This window comes from Mustela nigripes, chromosome 5 (genome assembly GCF_022355385.1).
Source record: "Mustela nigripes isolate SB6536 chromosome 5, MUSNIG.SB6536, whole genome shotgun sequence".
In the NCBI taxonomy this organism is placed as follows: Eukaryota; Metazoa; Chordata; class Mammalia; order Carnivora; family Mustelidae; genus Mustela; species Mustela nigripes.
In genome coordinates, this window is record NC_081561.1 from 97,955,587 (window position 1) to 97,969,589 (window position 14,003).

The window sequence follows — 14,003 nt, forward strand, 5'->3', positions numbered from 1 at the left end:
AGGATTTGATACAAGAAAGCTTCTGTCAAAATTGAGTGCTGCAGAGAGAGATTAAAGTGAGAAAAAGCACTGAATTTGATGGGTAGGAGGCCTTGGAAGCCTTGGGAGAGAGGTTTCAGTGGAGCCAATGAGAATGTATGTTGGATTTCAATAAATGGAGGGGAAAACATAGAGATTTGCTAGTTTATTTTCCCTGCAAAGTTTGGCAGAGAAAGGAAGAAAACAGATAAGATTGTAGCTGGTGATGGAAGAGGTAAGGAAGGATTGTTGTTCTAGAAGAGGGCATGAGTACGTTCATGAGCTGAGGGGAAGAATCCTATGAGAATGTGTAATTAGAGAAAGGAGAAGTGGGGAGATAATTCATGAGCTCATCCTCACAGAAGGTGAGCCAGGTGGCATCAAGGGCAAAATGGAGGGATTGTTCTTTTTTCCTCTGAAATTTAAGGTAATAGAGAAGACTTGAGTAAGTCAGGGAAGTGTTTTTGTTTTTGTGTGTGGTGATCTCAAACTTCACAATGATGTGAGATAGATGTAAAATGGATTTTATGTTCTAATTTTATTCTTTATAAATATTCCTTAATCCATTAAGTGTTGTTACTAGAATAAACTAATAGTGGTACTATTTAATTACATAGTTATTAGTTATGGAGTGGAAGATTTCCCTCATTTTAAAAATTTATTTATTTATTTATTTTCAATTTTAATAAGTATATACATTCTTCAAAGTTTGTACATCAGAAATAACAAAATTAGTGGTAAAAAATGAAATGAAAGTAGATCAGTTTTAATATGAATTTTTTTGAGATTTCAAGATAACAAATTTGAATCACAAATTGTGATTATCATAGAAGCACGCTTAAATTAAGATGTTATCTTGGTTCCCTTGACCTGTCCTCATTTGCTAGAATGGTCTAGCAAATGTCTCTCTGTCTCTCTGATATTTCTGAGTGTCTCTCTGATATTTCCCCTTAAATATCTGAAAGTCCTTTCAAAGTCAGCCTGTCCTTTGCTGAACTCACCATTGTTTCCTGGTGTTGGCCAGCCTTCAAGCTGTTCCCTAATGATCCCTACTTCCTGGTATTCACCCACTTGTGTGGTCCCTTCTCACATTATACCAGGGTTGATCTGTGTGACTAGTACCATATGGCAGACACAGTGGCATGTCCCTTCTGTTATTAGGTTAGAAAATTCTGCAGCTTCTATTTTGAAAGCTTTCTGTTGCTTATGCTTTCTCTTTTTTGAGTATCTCACTGAAGGGAGGGGCCGTGGGGGCAATAAACTGCCATGATGAGAGTAGTCCTGTGGAGAGGCTTCTGTTACATGGGCCTGAAATCTCCAGACATCAACTAAGGAGGAACTAAGACCTGCCAATAATGATATAAGTAAACTTTGAAGTGGATTCTTCAATCATGGTAGATCACTGAAATGACTGCAGACCTGACTGGTAGCTTGGTTGCAAGAAGTAGAAAACCTGTTCCAGTACTACCTAGTTAATTTGTTCACATATCTCTGAAACTCTCTGTCTCCTGTTTTAAGTTGCTGCCTTTCGGGGTAATTTGCTAAGCAGCAATAGAGAATAATACATCCCTGACCAGGCTCTCTTGGATTTCCAGTCTCGGTGAGTTGCACTTATCTTCTCCCTTCCACAAGCCAAGACCCTAAGAGTCTAGGATATAGTCTACCAGGATACTGCCTTCTCCCCTACTCTGCTAATCAACTTTAAAGTTTTGTTAAGAACCTATTGTGTACTAAGATACAAAAATGAACATAAAAAGATATTTCTCTTCCTATAGAATTTACATTTTAGTGGGGGGATCAAACAATAAACAGTGAATAATAGAAATGTCTGATGGTGGGATAAATGCAGGTGAATGGAAAGGTGAAGCTAATTTATGGAGGACAGTCAGAGAAGGCAGCTTTGGTAAAGTCATCTGAAGGAAGGGTCTGTGTGGATGCCATCCAAGGTGTGGTCTAGACAGTGGGCATCATGAGTACAAAGGTCCTCAGAAAAGATTGTGTTTGATTGTCGGAGGAAGAGCAAGGAGACTGTTGTGGCTGGATCAGAGAGGGTAAAGGAATATGGTAGGTATGGAAGAATATCAGAGAGGTAGGGGTGACCTTGTAGATCCATGGAAATGATTTTGGATCTTACTCTACATTACTTAGAAAGCTGCTCGAAAGGTTTGAGTACAGAAGTGACAAGATCAGAATTAGGTTTCAAACTATCACTATGATTGTGCTGTTGAGAACAGATTTGTTGGGAGATCTAGGATTTGGAAGAAGAACAACAGGAAATGATGGTGGTATAGATTAGAATGGCAGAGTTGGAGGTGGTCTGACATGATCAAATTTTAGATTTATTTTGAAGTTTGCTTTGACAATGAGCTGATGGATTGGATGTGAGTATAAGAGAAAGTGGGGAACCACAGGTGTTGTCAGATGATGTTGAGATGCTCTAGTATACCTGAGGGAAGGGTTGTGTCAGTCTGTGTTGGTCCTCCCAATTCTTATGTACCCAGTCCATCACCCCTCCTCACAACCCACATTTCATGACTTCTGTACCTCAAGTAATACCTCAGAACTCCTGAGTGAATTCTTCAAAATCCCCTCAAAAACAATTGCTGTGGTAAGAGTGGTCGGCAACTCTGATAATACTGATCTTTGAGGTAATGTTAAACCTCCTCCTATCCCAAGTTATAATTAGACATTATATTCTTTCTAATATACTATAAAATGAACTTTAATGTATAAATGGTGAGATGTATGGCAGCTTATAGTATTCAGCATTTTTCATAGATTCTTAACTTCTTACAGCAATCTATGAAGTAGGAACTATTATTATGACAACTTCATGGTCAAGAAGATGGAGGGTTTGAAAGTTAGCTTGTCCATGTCCACACAGCTAAATAGTGGGAGAGAGAAATAACATGTAATTCCATCCGATTCCAAAGCCAGCCGCTTTCCAGCAGAACTACATTCAAAAGCTACTTTGCCTCTTTAAAGGAGCATGTCTTTAACATAATCAGTTATATAGCAAGATTATGTCTGTCTCACTTTCAAATACTTTTTCTTAAGTTACATATTTGAAGACTAAAATACTTATTAGTTGACAAATATTAGCAATGATATGCTAACAGAGCCCTGGACAGATGATATCAGTGCTACCTATACACTAAATGACTTCAACATCCATAGTGACGGACTAATGACTGACTAATAAGAACTGACTGATAAAAATTGCTACTGTCTAAGTGTTTGTTCCCAAAGAATCTAATTTGCCTGGAGAACTGGTGTGGGACTTGTCACAGATGCCAATACTGAAATAGCTGTCCCATTTGTGAGTCAACAACACTGAGAATCCAGACTAATAGGTTAGTGTGACATTTCCAATTTGCCACTAATTCTCTAAATTGTTATGTTGTCTTAAGCTCAGGCTGTTATAATTTATATTATGAGCTATCAGAACTCAGTCACCCAGGTATTTTTATAGATAAAGCGAAGTTCAGAGGTCAAAATTAGAGAAATGTTTGTGCCTTTTTTTCTTAGATGTTTGATTTTTTCAACTATTTTAAAATTCACTACAGATGCTATTATATTATCCAAATAATGACAGTAATGCCAGTAATTCAATAGCCCATTTGCCTTCTTTTCATTATAAAATGATGTTTAAGTACTTTAAGCTCCTTGGAAGAAAATCATTATTACTATGATGATGGTGATTGCTACTATTTTGGTCACTTTTCTCCCTTTTTAGGATATTAAAAAATGTCTGGGAAAGGGGAAATGTCTATTACTATTTCTTATATAACATCTGCAAGAAATGTTGTTACTTTTTAACAAAATGTTTGAAATCATTTTCTTTTTTTTAATTTTTATTTTTCTAAATTTTAATCCAATTAATATATAATGTATTATTGGTTTCACAGGGTCAGGTCTGTGATTCATCAGTCTTATATAATGCCCAGTTGAAATAATTTTCTGTCTCTAAAGAAATTAGAGACTTGTAGTGATAAGACTCCAGTCACCTTCTTTCTTCAGCAAACTGGTTGTTTTGTGTAAATTCTCATATTTTTCCAGTGTACGGAAGTGTCACATACAGACACAAGATATTTTTAAATAATCAACTTGGATATAATGAATTCTAATACTCTTTTTTCCCTTTTTAAAAAAATTATTTAAATTGTGTTAGTTAACACATAGTACAATATTCATTTCCGGAGTAGAATTCAGTGATTCATCACTCACATACAACACCCAGCGCTCATCACAAGTGCCCTTGTTAATACCCATCACTCATCTAGCCCATTCCCGCCAGCTAACCTCCCTCCATTAATCCTCAGTTTGTTCATTGAGTCACTTATGTCTTGTTTCCCTCTCTCCTTTTCTTCTTTTCCCCCTCCTATACGTTCATCTGTTTTCTTTCTTAAATTCCACATATGAGTGAATCATATGATATCATTCTTATTCTGGGTTCAAGTGCTTGTTTCTCCACAAAGTAAAGATGGCAAACTCAGCCAGAAATGGCTAATGGGGCCACACCTCAATGTCCCAGGATTTCCTCCCTTTGATTCCTCTTCTCTGAGTTGACAGAAATGGGGAGATTCCATGTAGTTGGGTCTGGGTTGCTTTCCATTACACTTTTCTCAAAGATGTTTTCTTGCTGAACCTCTTTCCAGGAATGAGGTTTGACCAGTGGTTTTAAGGCATTCATCCTTCCCACAAGCTCCTAAAGAAGCTGAAATATAGAACCTACCTCTACACCTTTCCTTTCCCTTGAGTCATCCAAAGAGGCCTGGAAGGGATGGGTGTTGATTTGTACTAAGGGAAGATTTAAATGGGAGGAAGGAAAGAATAAAAGATGCAAAATATGAGGACTCTTCATGTATTCTTTTTTTTATTACACTTCTGTTACAAAATTAAGATTTAGAAGACCAGATTTTTTCTAACTCAAAAAATGACTCTGAAGTCCCAGTGGAGTATCTTTTGTTTTATACATCTATATAACTCACACTTACATAACGTTTACTATGTGCCAGGCACTCTCTATTTGTTTTACATTATTGTAGTCCCCGACCAACCTATGTGGTGGATACTATTATCCTTCGGAAATGAAAATGAAGCCGGGACTGGCTGCATGGGCCTGCAACATATGTAGTTTCATAGGACCTCAGAGAGACCATGGGCTTGGTTTAATGCTATATTGTCACTGTCTTGAAATTCTTAATTTTTGAACAAGAAGCATTGCATTTAGATGAAACACATAGAGCCATAACACTTAGGGTCTTTTGGGGGGCACAGAGGGGGTGGTTGTTTCTTTTGCATATTAGTTTGTTAGACTAAAAAGCAGAAAAAAATGGTTACCAAGTAAAAAATAATAGGAAGATATTGGAAATAAAATCATTCTCCCATGGGATCATGTTTATTTGATTTCAGTGAATTTAATAGTGTGTTCTTCATGGATTGAGATGAACATGCTTTTCCTAGGTGATTGCTATGTCTTTATATATTCTTTGTTGGTGCCTGGATCTCCCAAATTCATACTCTGATCTAGAGTGGGCTTCTGATTTGGAGACTCAAATATAAAACATCTCCACTAGGATGGTTCTCCGATAATCCTGTTGAACAAGTCCAAAACTGTGTCCTTGACCTTCCTTTTTTGAAACTCTTCTTCCTCCAACTTAACTACTTTGGAACATAACAGCTCCTGTCACCCTTGCAGTTGCTCATACCAGTGAGTCATCCTTGTCACTCACTTCCTCTCTCTCTACATCCAATTCGTTACCAAATCTTTGACTCTGTGCTTCATATCATCTATATTTCTTATTTCTGTTGCTGTCATTCCCAACTAAGCTGCCATCATTTCTCACCTTTATTATTACACTGGCTTCTCTAAAGGTCTCCCTGCCCCTTTTCCTGCCCCCTTCAAGTTTTCCACATTGCCACCAGTAATCTTAGTTAAGACAAAACTTGGCTCATATCTGATCAAAACCATCCAGTGGTTTCCCAGTCTGATGACATCAAAACCCAAATTGAAGTTGGGTTTGAAGGAGTCTGTCCCCAGCTTGTCCTCAGTCTTATTTCATACCTTTCCTCTGAGCTTACCAAGACAGCAGCTACACTTCCTTCCCTTGTCACAGTTCCAGAAATGTGCTCGGCTTGGTCCTGCTTTGGGCCTGGGTACAGGCTGAGGCCTCTCCCTGAAAGCTTTTCTGTAAAGATCACCTAATTCCTATTCATTGTTCAGAACTCAGAAGATACTTCTTCTTTAGGGAAGTTCTCCTTCAATAACTTCAATCTGAAATAGACCCCCTCACTATCTTCTAAGTGTTCTGTTCATTTGTTTAATGTCTTCTTCTCCAATAGATGATAAGATTCATGAGGGTCAGGCTGTGTATTTGATTTGTTTCTATCCTTTGGGCCTAGCACAATGCCTAATGCATATAGAAGTGTTCAGTAAATACTTAATAAATGAAATAACCACAGCCTTAATGTTGCCACTTGCATACTTTGTGTATTTTGTACCTTGACGTTTGTTTTTAGTGGACTCTCTTAAACATCCTCACCTTCCTTAAATGCTTTCTTTTTTTTTTTTTTTTCTTGCTCCTACACTGGTCCTGCCCCCACGATATTCCAAATCCAAACAGTACTGCTACTCATCTCTGGTGAACTGTTCGCAACTCAGGACCCGAAGGAGTGTTTCTACCAAAGTATCATCCACTGACAGTATGAGGTGGGAGGTGAAGGGTGTGTGGGTGGGTGTATATGGAGCTCTGGGAACATGCCCTAGGTACTGACCACAAACATGGGATTTCTTTGCATCTCCTATTTTAAAGAAATTTTGCATCCTACTAATAGTTACTCCATATTTGTTTTTATTTTAAAAAGTGCTTGGGGTCACTTCTGCAGCTTGTATGTATTCCCCAGAAACTCTGATTAAGACATTTTTAGGCATTTTAAGCTTGGCTCAGTTTTCTAAACAGTTTCTTATAGCAGAGGCCTCCTGAGCACTCTAAAAGGTACTCAAGTCCTGCCCCTACCTTTCTGATTTTCTTGTTCTGGTTTGCTTGCCTTGTTTCTTTTATCCCTTCACCCTAATTCTGCTTCTGGGCTGCTATTTGCATTTTGGGTTGAAAAATTCTTTATTGTGCTGGGCAGTCTTGTAATTGTCCTTCCTACCTGTCCTCATGGTACAGAGAGGTTAGAATCCCTGGCCTCCACCTACTACCTGCTGAATGTACCCAGAGTCATTGTGACAAAGCCAACTTCCCACCATATATTCAAACACCCATTAGTAGGTTGTTCCTCTTCCATTTGAGAACCACTACTCAGATTGTTCATACCTTTTATGAAATCCAGAACCTTGATGATAGGTTTAGAGGTTAACAGCTATTTTATTCATTCAAAACTCAGACAACTAATTATTAAATGTCTGCTGTGTGCCAGGCACAGTTCGAGTCAATGGAAATATAGCCAAGAATAGACTCACCACCTGAGAATTATTGTGTGGTTCTTTCTACCTACCAACTCGCTTATTTTTTGTTTGTTTTTGAACAAGTTTGCTCTCCTCAATGTATTGTTGAATAGTCTTCACTTAGCGTTCTGATGAATTCTAATTTAAATGTGATAAGGACATTGACATTTAGCATAGATGAAAACATTGACCAAAATAATACCAAAAAATTTAAAAACCAGAAAACATGAGTGATTGTTCCCTAATTGGCAAAACATTAGCAGAGTGTTACAATTTAAGCATATTGTACATTTAAAAAGATTTTAGTGCTGAATAATTTTATAAGAATTCCTGCTGTAATTTTACTTCTTTTTGACATAAGTAGTTCAGTTTGGCAGCAGTGATTTTATTTGCTTTATGTGATTATTTAATTTCTCTGGATTTACTTACATTGTCGCGTCATTCTAACATACTATGTATTTATTCATGTGTAGTTGTACAATATTTGAGGAAGCTGCTGAATGCTATTAGAAGCAGCAGAGAGAGAGCCCCCAAATCTATTAAGTGAAGCAGCCCCACAAGATGGGGAAAGGAGGGGTGCTGGGCTGGTAAGATACTATTCTGGTGAGAACAAGGGGCATGCATGTTTCCAAATAAAGTGACATGACCTATGAAAAATGAGTGTCAACCTGAAGTATTAAAATCAGGTACCTCCTTCTTTCCTCCCTGTTAACATTCCCTGCAGATTTCAGAGTCTGTGGTGCCTAGAAGATCAATGGGAATATTTTATATCCCTTTCTGTGTGTCAGCCACCATTTGAAATACTTTATACATGTTACTTTTTTTTTTTTGTTTTTTTAGATTTCATTGTTTATTTGATAGAGAGAGCACAAGTAGGCAGATCGGCAGGCAGAGGCAGAGGGAGAAGCAGGCTCTCCGCTGAGCAGGGAGCCCGATGTGGGGCTTGATCCCAGGACCCTGGGATCATGACCTGAGCCGAAGGCAGAGGCTTAACGACTGAGCCACCCAGGTGCCCCATATACATTTCTTTAATTTTCACAGCAAACTTGTAAAGTAGGGTTGTCGTCACCACCACCACCACCATCATCATCATCATTTTCATCATCCTTATTTTCCACCTGAGGGTACTGGGGCACTGGGAGATTAAGTGACAGGTAGTATCAGAGACGGACTCCAAATGGAGAGAGTGTGGCTCTAAGGTTTGGGTGTTTAGCTTTTACACTGTACCACCTCTGGGGGGGAAGGGCAAACAATGTTGAGAGTGAAGTAACATAACACTCTCTTTACTGATAAACTATGTGTTAGATGCTTAATATCAGGATGGGTAAAACGATGTGTTTTGGCATTTTTTACATTGAAATTTGATCTTTTTAAAAATTTAATTATAATTAACTTATTTTAATTTTTAAAAAAGATTTATTTATTTTGAGAGAGAGAGAGAGCACAAGTGTGTGCACATATGACTAGGGGGAGGGACAGAGGAAGAGGGAGAGAAGCAGACTCTCTGCTGAGTATAGAGCCCAACTGGGGTTGGTCTCAGGACCCAGTCATGATCCTATCTAAAGTCAAGAGTCAGATGCTTAACCAACTGAGCCACCAAGGAGCCCCTAAATTATTGTAACTTTAACTCCTTTTTTGCATAAAAGTGACAATTCTTCAGTTTTGTTACAAATCAGCATTTTACTCTTTTTAACAAAGGCATTATTTTGTAGAAAAAAAATTTGTACAATAATATAATAAGCAGTTATATTATATTTCTCTTAATTTTACTTTTCCAGAAAGATGTAGTTGAAATAAAAGCACAATTAGTTTCAAAGGGAAATTATTAAATTCAGAACAGGTCAAATATCAGCTATCACCTGTATAAAGACTGCCAAGATGTAAATACCTGAATGTTTGTTTCTTTTTTCTTCCTGTCTACTTTGTCTCATTTTGTTTTTTACTTTCAAATTTTAGAGGATGTTTTACATACCTTTTTTTCTTTGTAGCTTCACTTACTCTAGCTAAATTGACAATTATCTCCAGGGATAAAAACCACAGAAACCATGATAAAGATATGGCCGAATGGCCCCTAATTGACTTGCCTAATCCAATAAAGTGTTTCCTTCTGAGACAATTAGAAGGTCAGAATGGAATACTCTGGAATGCAATACATTACATGAGCTTCTCTTAACTAATTTATGTACTCACTATTTGCTGAACACAAAACCTCAGTTTTTAGACTTTAACTGTTGTTTCTGTTAATCCAAAAGCAGATGCTTCACCTTTCACTGATTCGTTTCTGCCCTTTAATTTCTGAGTTTATTTTCTCATCTGGCCACCACTGCTCTTATGGCTATTTATGTATGCAGGTAAGATGGAAAAAAATATAGGAAAACTATGTATCCATTCTTCAGGAAGTATTCTCTTTTGCTAATTACCTAAAAGCATTAAGAAATGTATCCATTTGGCTAGATATTTTTGAAAACCAAAAATAAAGTTAGAAAAAATCTCTAGTGTGTGTAACATCCAGATCTTTCCAATTAATTCAACATTCACATTGGTAAAGAGGACTAAATAATTTTTTCAAGGTATCACTCCAAGTATCCAGGGACATGAAAGATTCATGGTGATAGTTCAAACAATTTCAGCAACTAAGTGACACTGAAATGTGAATTGAGGTACAAATGTTCAGTCAATGTAGTCAGAATAAATGAAATAAATGTAGAAGTATGAAAAATACCAATTGTCTCCTTCTCTGCTAAAAGCTGCCTTTTATAGTGGACACTTTTGGGGCCCCCTCTTCTTCGAGAACTATTGCTGCCTCTTTCCTAGCTATGTTTACATTTCTTGTTGTAACCATCACAACTATCCATCTCCAGAACAGTTTTCTCAACTGGAAGTCTATATTCATTAAACAATAACTCCCACTCCTCCACTGCCCAGCCCTTGGCAACCACTACTCTGCTCTCTGTTTTATGAATTTGACTTCTCTAGGTACCACATATAAGTGGAATCATGCAGTATTCATCTTTTGTGACTGGCTTATGTCTCTTAGTATAAAGTCTTCACGGTTCATCCATGTTGTAGCATGTGTCTGAATTTTATTCCTTTTAAGTTTGAATAAATACTCCATTGTGTGTATATTTACATTTTACTTATCTATTGATGGACATTTGGGTTCTTTCTGCCTTCTGGCTGTTGTTTGAGCATGATTGTCCATGTTTTCAATTTTTTTTGCATACATATTCTAATTCCACAAGTGCAATTGCTAGACCGTATGGTAATTTTCTTTAATTTTTTGACCCTGTTTTCCATAGCAGCTGCACCATTTTATATTCGCACCAGCAGTGCACTAGGGCACCCATTTCTTCACATCCTCACTAACACTGGTTATTTTCTCTTTTTTCTCTCTTCCTTTCTTCCTTTTTTAGTAGCCATCATCCTAACGGATATTAAGTGGTATCTCTCTATGGGTTTAATTTCCGTTTCCATAATGATTTGTGATGTTGAGCATCTTTGCATGTGGTTATTGGCTCTCACTAGCAGAATGTTTAAGGAACTGTAATAATCAGAACTTTTCTCGTTTTGAGCTTTCCAAGCTCAGGATGCTCAATTTATTCTTGTATTTCCTAAGACTCTTCAGTGTCCTCCCACTCCCCTTTTTGCTTAAAGCTTGATTTCTGTTACTTGTAACCAAAATTTCTGATTCAGCTTTCCTAGGGAACTCTACGTTCCTCCTTGCCTCTATCTCCTTGCCTCCACTGACGTTACAAATCACTGCAGCACTTGATTTACCCACTATTTTTGTGAAACATTTCAGCTACGTTCTTACCATTTCTGCTTATTTTTGATAGAGAAAATTATTAGCTATGGTAAAGAAAAAATCCTAAAAATATCATCTTTTACTTTAGTTAATAAATATGGGAGTAGCCCTTTTCTATGGGAGTCTCCCAGAGACATGTTTAGTACTGCCTCTTTTTTTTTTTTTTTTTTTAAAGATTTTATTTATCAGAGAGAGAAAGGGGAGAGAGCGAGCACAGGCAGACAGAATGGCAGGCAGAGGCAGAGGGAGAAGCAGGCTCCCCGCCGAGCAAGGAGCCTGATGTGGGACTCGATCCCAGGACACTGGGATCATGACCCGAGCCGAAGGCAGCCGCTTAACCAACTGAGCCACTCAGGCGTCCCATAGTATTGCCTCTTTAACTTGGGTTCTCTGTATGGAGGGCTGTCAGGACAATAGTAGTTTATGCTGTCACAGCCACTCAAGTCCACCTCCCAAGGCAGAGGAACAGCAACCTGGAGTGGTGCTGTGAAGGTGGTGTACTGTGGGGGAGGGGGTGGACTTTGTTTGGGTCTCCACATCTCTAGTAATGTCAATCCCTGGCCTTCCTGTTTTAGGATCTCATATAGTAGAATGAGAATTAAATGACATAATCTATATACAGCACTTCATACAGTGCTTGGCATTTAATAAGAGATCAGTAAAGGTTAGCAATATCCCTCCAAATAAAAGATATTTTAATATTAAAATTTTTAAGTTCCCTTAGTTCTAGGGTGGCTTTCTCCTGCCTGGCATTTAGGGAGGATGACATATAGACATTTTATTTCTTTTTAAATTAATGTCTTACATTTAATGTAACAAGGTGGTTTTCTAATTATATAGTAATTAAACTTAAACAAACGTTACAGTAAGAAAGGGGCATTGACGGTGTCATGATTTAAATATGGAATGAAGATAAGATCAATGCCTTGATTTTCCATAATCATCATAAGGGTCACATAAAATGACATTTTCTGTAATGGGGACTACATCTTCGTTCTAACATTAGGACTTCTGAAGTAATGAAGAAGGAAAAAAGAGTTTTTGTGTATTTCACTGACAGCTTAGAAGATCTGAATTAATATTCTTTAAGAATCTATAGAGTTTCAACAAATAATAGTTCAGTTTAAGTTAAAATGAAATTGCAGTGATATTTTTCCTCTGAGAAAGACCTCCTTTGTCTGATTTGAAACTGTATCATCATTTATTCTTATGTTATTAGAATGATCATTCAATCATATTTTCTTCTTTTAGAGTTAGTTACAAGCATAAAGACTTGCCATGAGCTTTCTCCTCACTGACATGACTATATCCTAGAATGTATCATCAGGATTCTGACAAAGTGTGCTGTTAGATCTGCATCTATCTTTCCTTTTATGTTTTTGGAAGGAAAGTGAGTCAAATTGAGTATATAATTTATCAGTAGTAAGAAATTGCCACATTTGACCTTTTTAAAATTTTTTTTATTTTTATTTTATTTATTTTTTTTATAAACATATAATATATTTCTATCCCCGGGGGTACAAGTCTGTGAATCGCCAGGTTGGCACACTTCACAGCACTCAGCATAGCACATACCCTCCCTAGTGTCCATAACCCCACACCCTTCTCCCAACCCCCCCTCCCCCTAGCAACCCTCAGTTTGTTTTGTGAGATTAAGAGTCACTTATGGTTTGTCTCCCTCCCAATCCCATCTTGTTTCATTTATTCTTCTCCTACCCCCTTAACCTTCCATGTTGCATCTCCACTTCCTCATAGATCATATGAAAGTTGTCTTTCTCCGATTGACTTATTTCACTAAGCATGATACCCTAGTTCCATCCACGTCGTTGCAAATGGCAAGATTTCATTTCTTTTGATGGCTGTATAGTATTCCATTGTGTGTATATATACCACATCTTCTTGATCCATTCATCTGTTGATGGACATTTAGGTTCTTTCCATAGTTTGGCTATTGTAGACATTGCTGCTATAAACATCTGGGTGCACATGCCCCTTTGGATCACTACATTTGTATCTTTAGAGTAAATACCCAGTAGTGCAATTGCTAGGTCATAGGGTAGTTCTATTTTCAACATTTTGAGGAACCTCCATGCTGTTTCCCAGAGTGGTTGCACCAGCTTGCATTCCCACCAACAGTGTAGGAGGGTTCTCCTTTCTCCACATTCTCGCTAGCATCTGTCATTTCCTGACTTGTTTATTTTAGCCATTCTGACTGGTGTGAGGTGATATCTCATTGTAGTTTTTTTTTTTTCAAGAAAACAATCTTCATTTTATTTTAATGGTATACTCTTTGAAATAAAAATAGTTTTTAATGTTTTTTTTTAATTTTTAATTTTTTATAAACATGTATTTTTAGCCCCAGGGGTACAGGTCTGTGAATTGCCAGGTTTAGACACTTCACAGCACTCACCAAAGCACATACCCTCCCCAATGTCCATAACCCCACCCCCCTTCTCCCAACCCCCCTCCCCCTAGCAACCCTCAGTTTGTTTTGTGAGATTAAGAGTCACTTATGGTTTGTCTCCCTCCCAATCCCATCTTGTTTCATTTATTCTTCTCCTATCCCCTTAACCTTCCATGTTGCATCTCCACTTCCTCATAGATCATATGAAAGTTGTCTTTCTCCGATTGACTTATTTCACTAAGCATGATACCCTAGTTCCATCCACGTCGTTGCAAATGGCAAGATTTCATTTCTTTTGATGGCTGTATAGTATTCCATTGTGT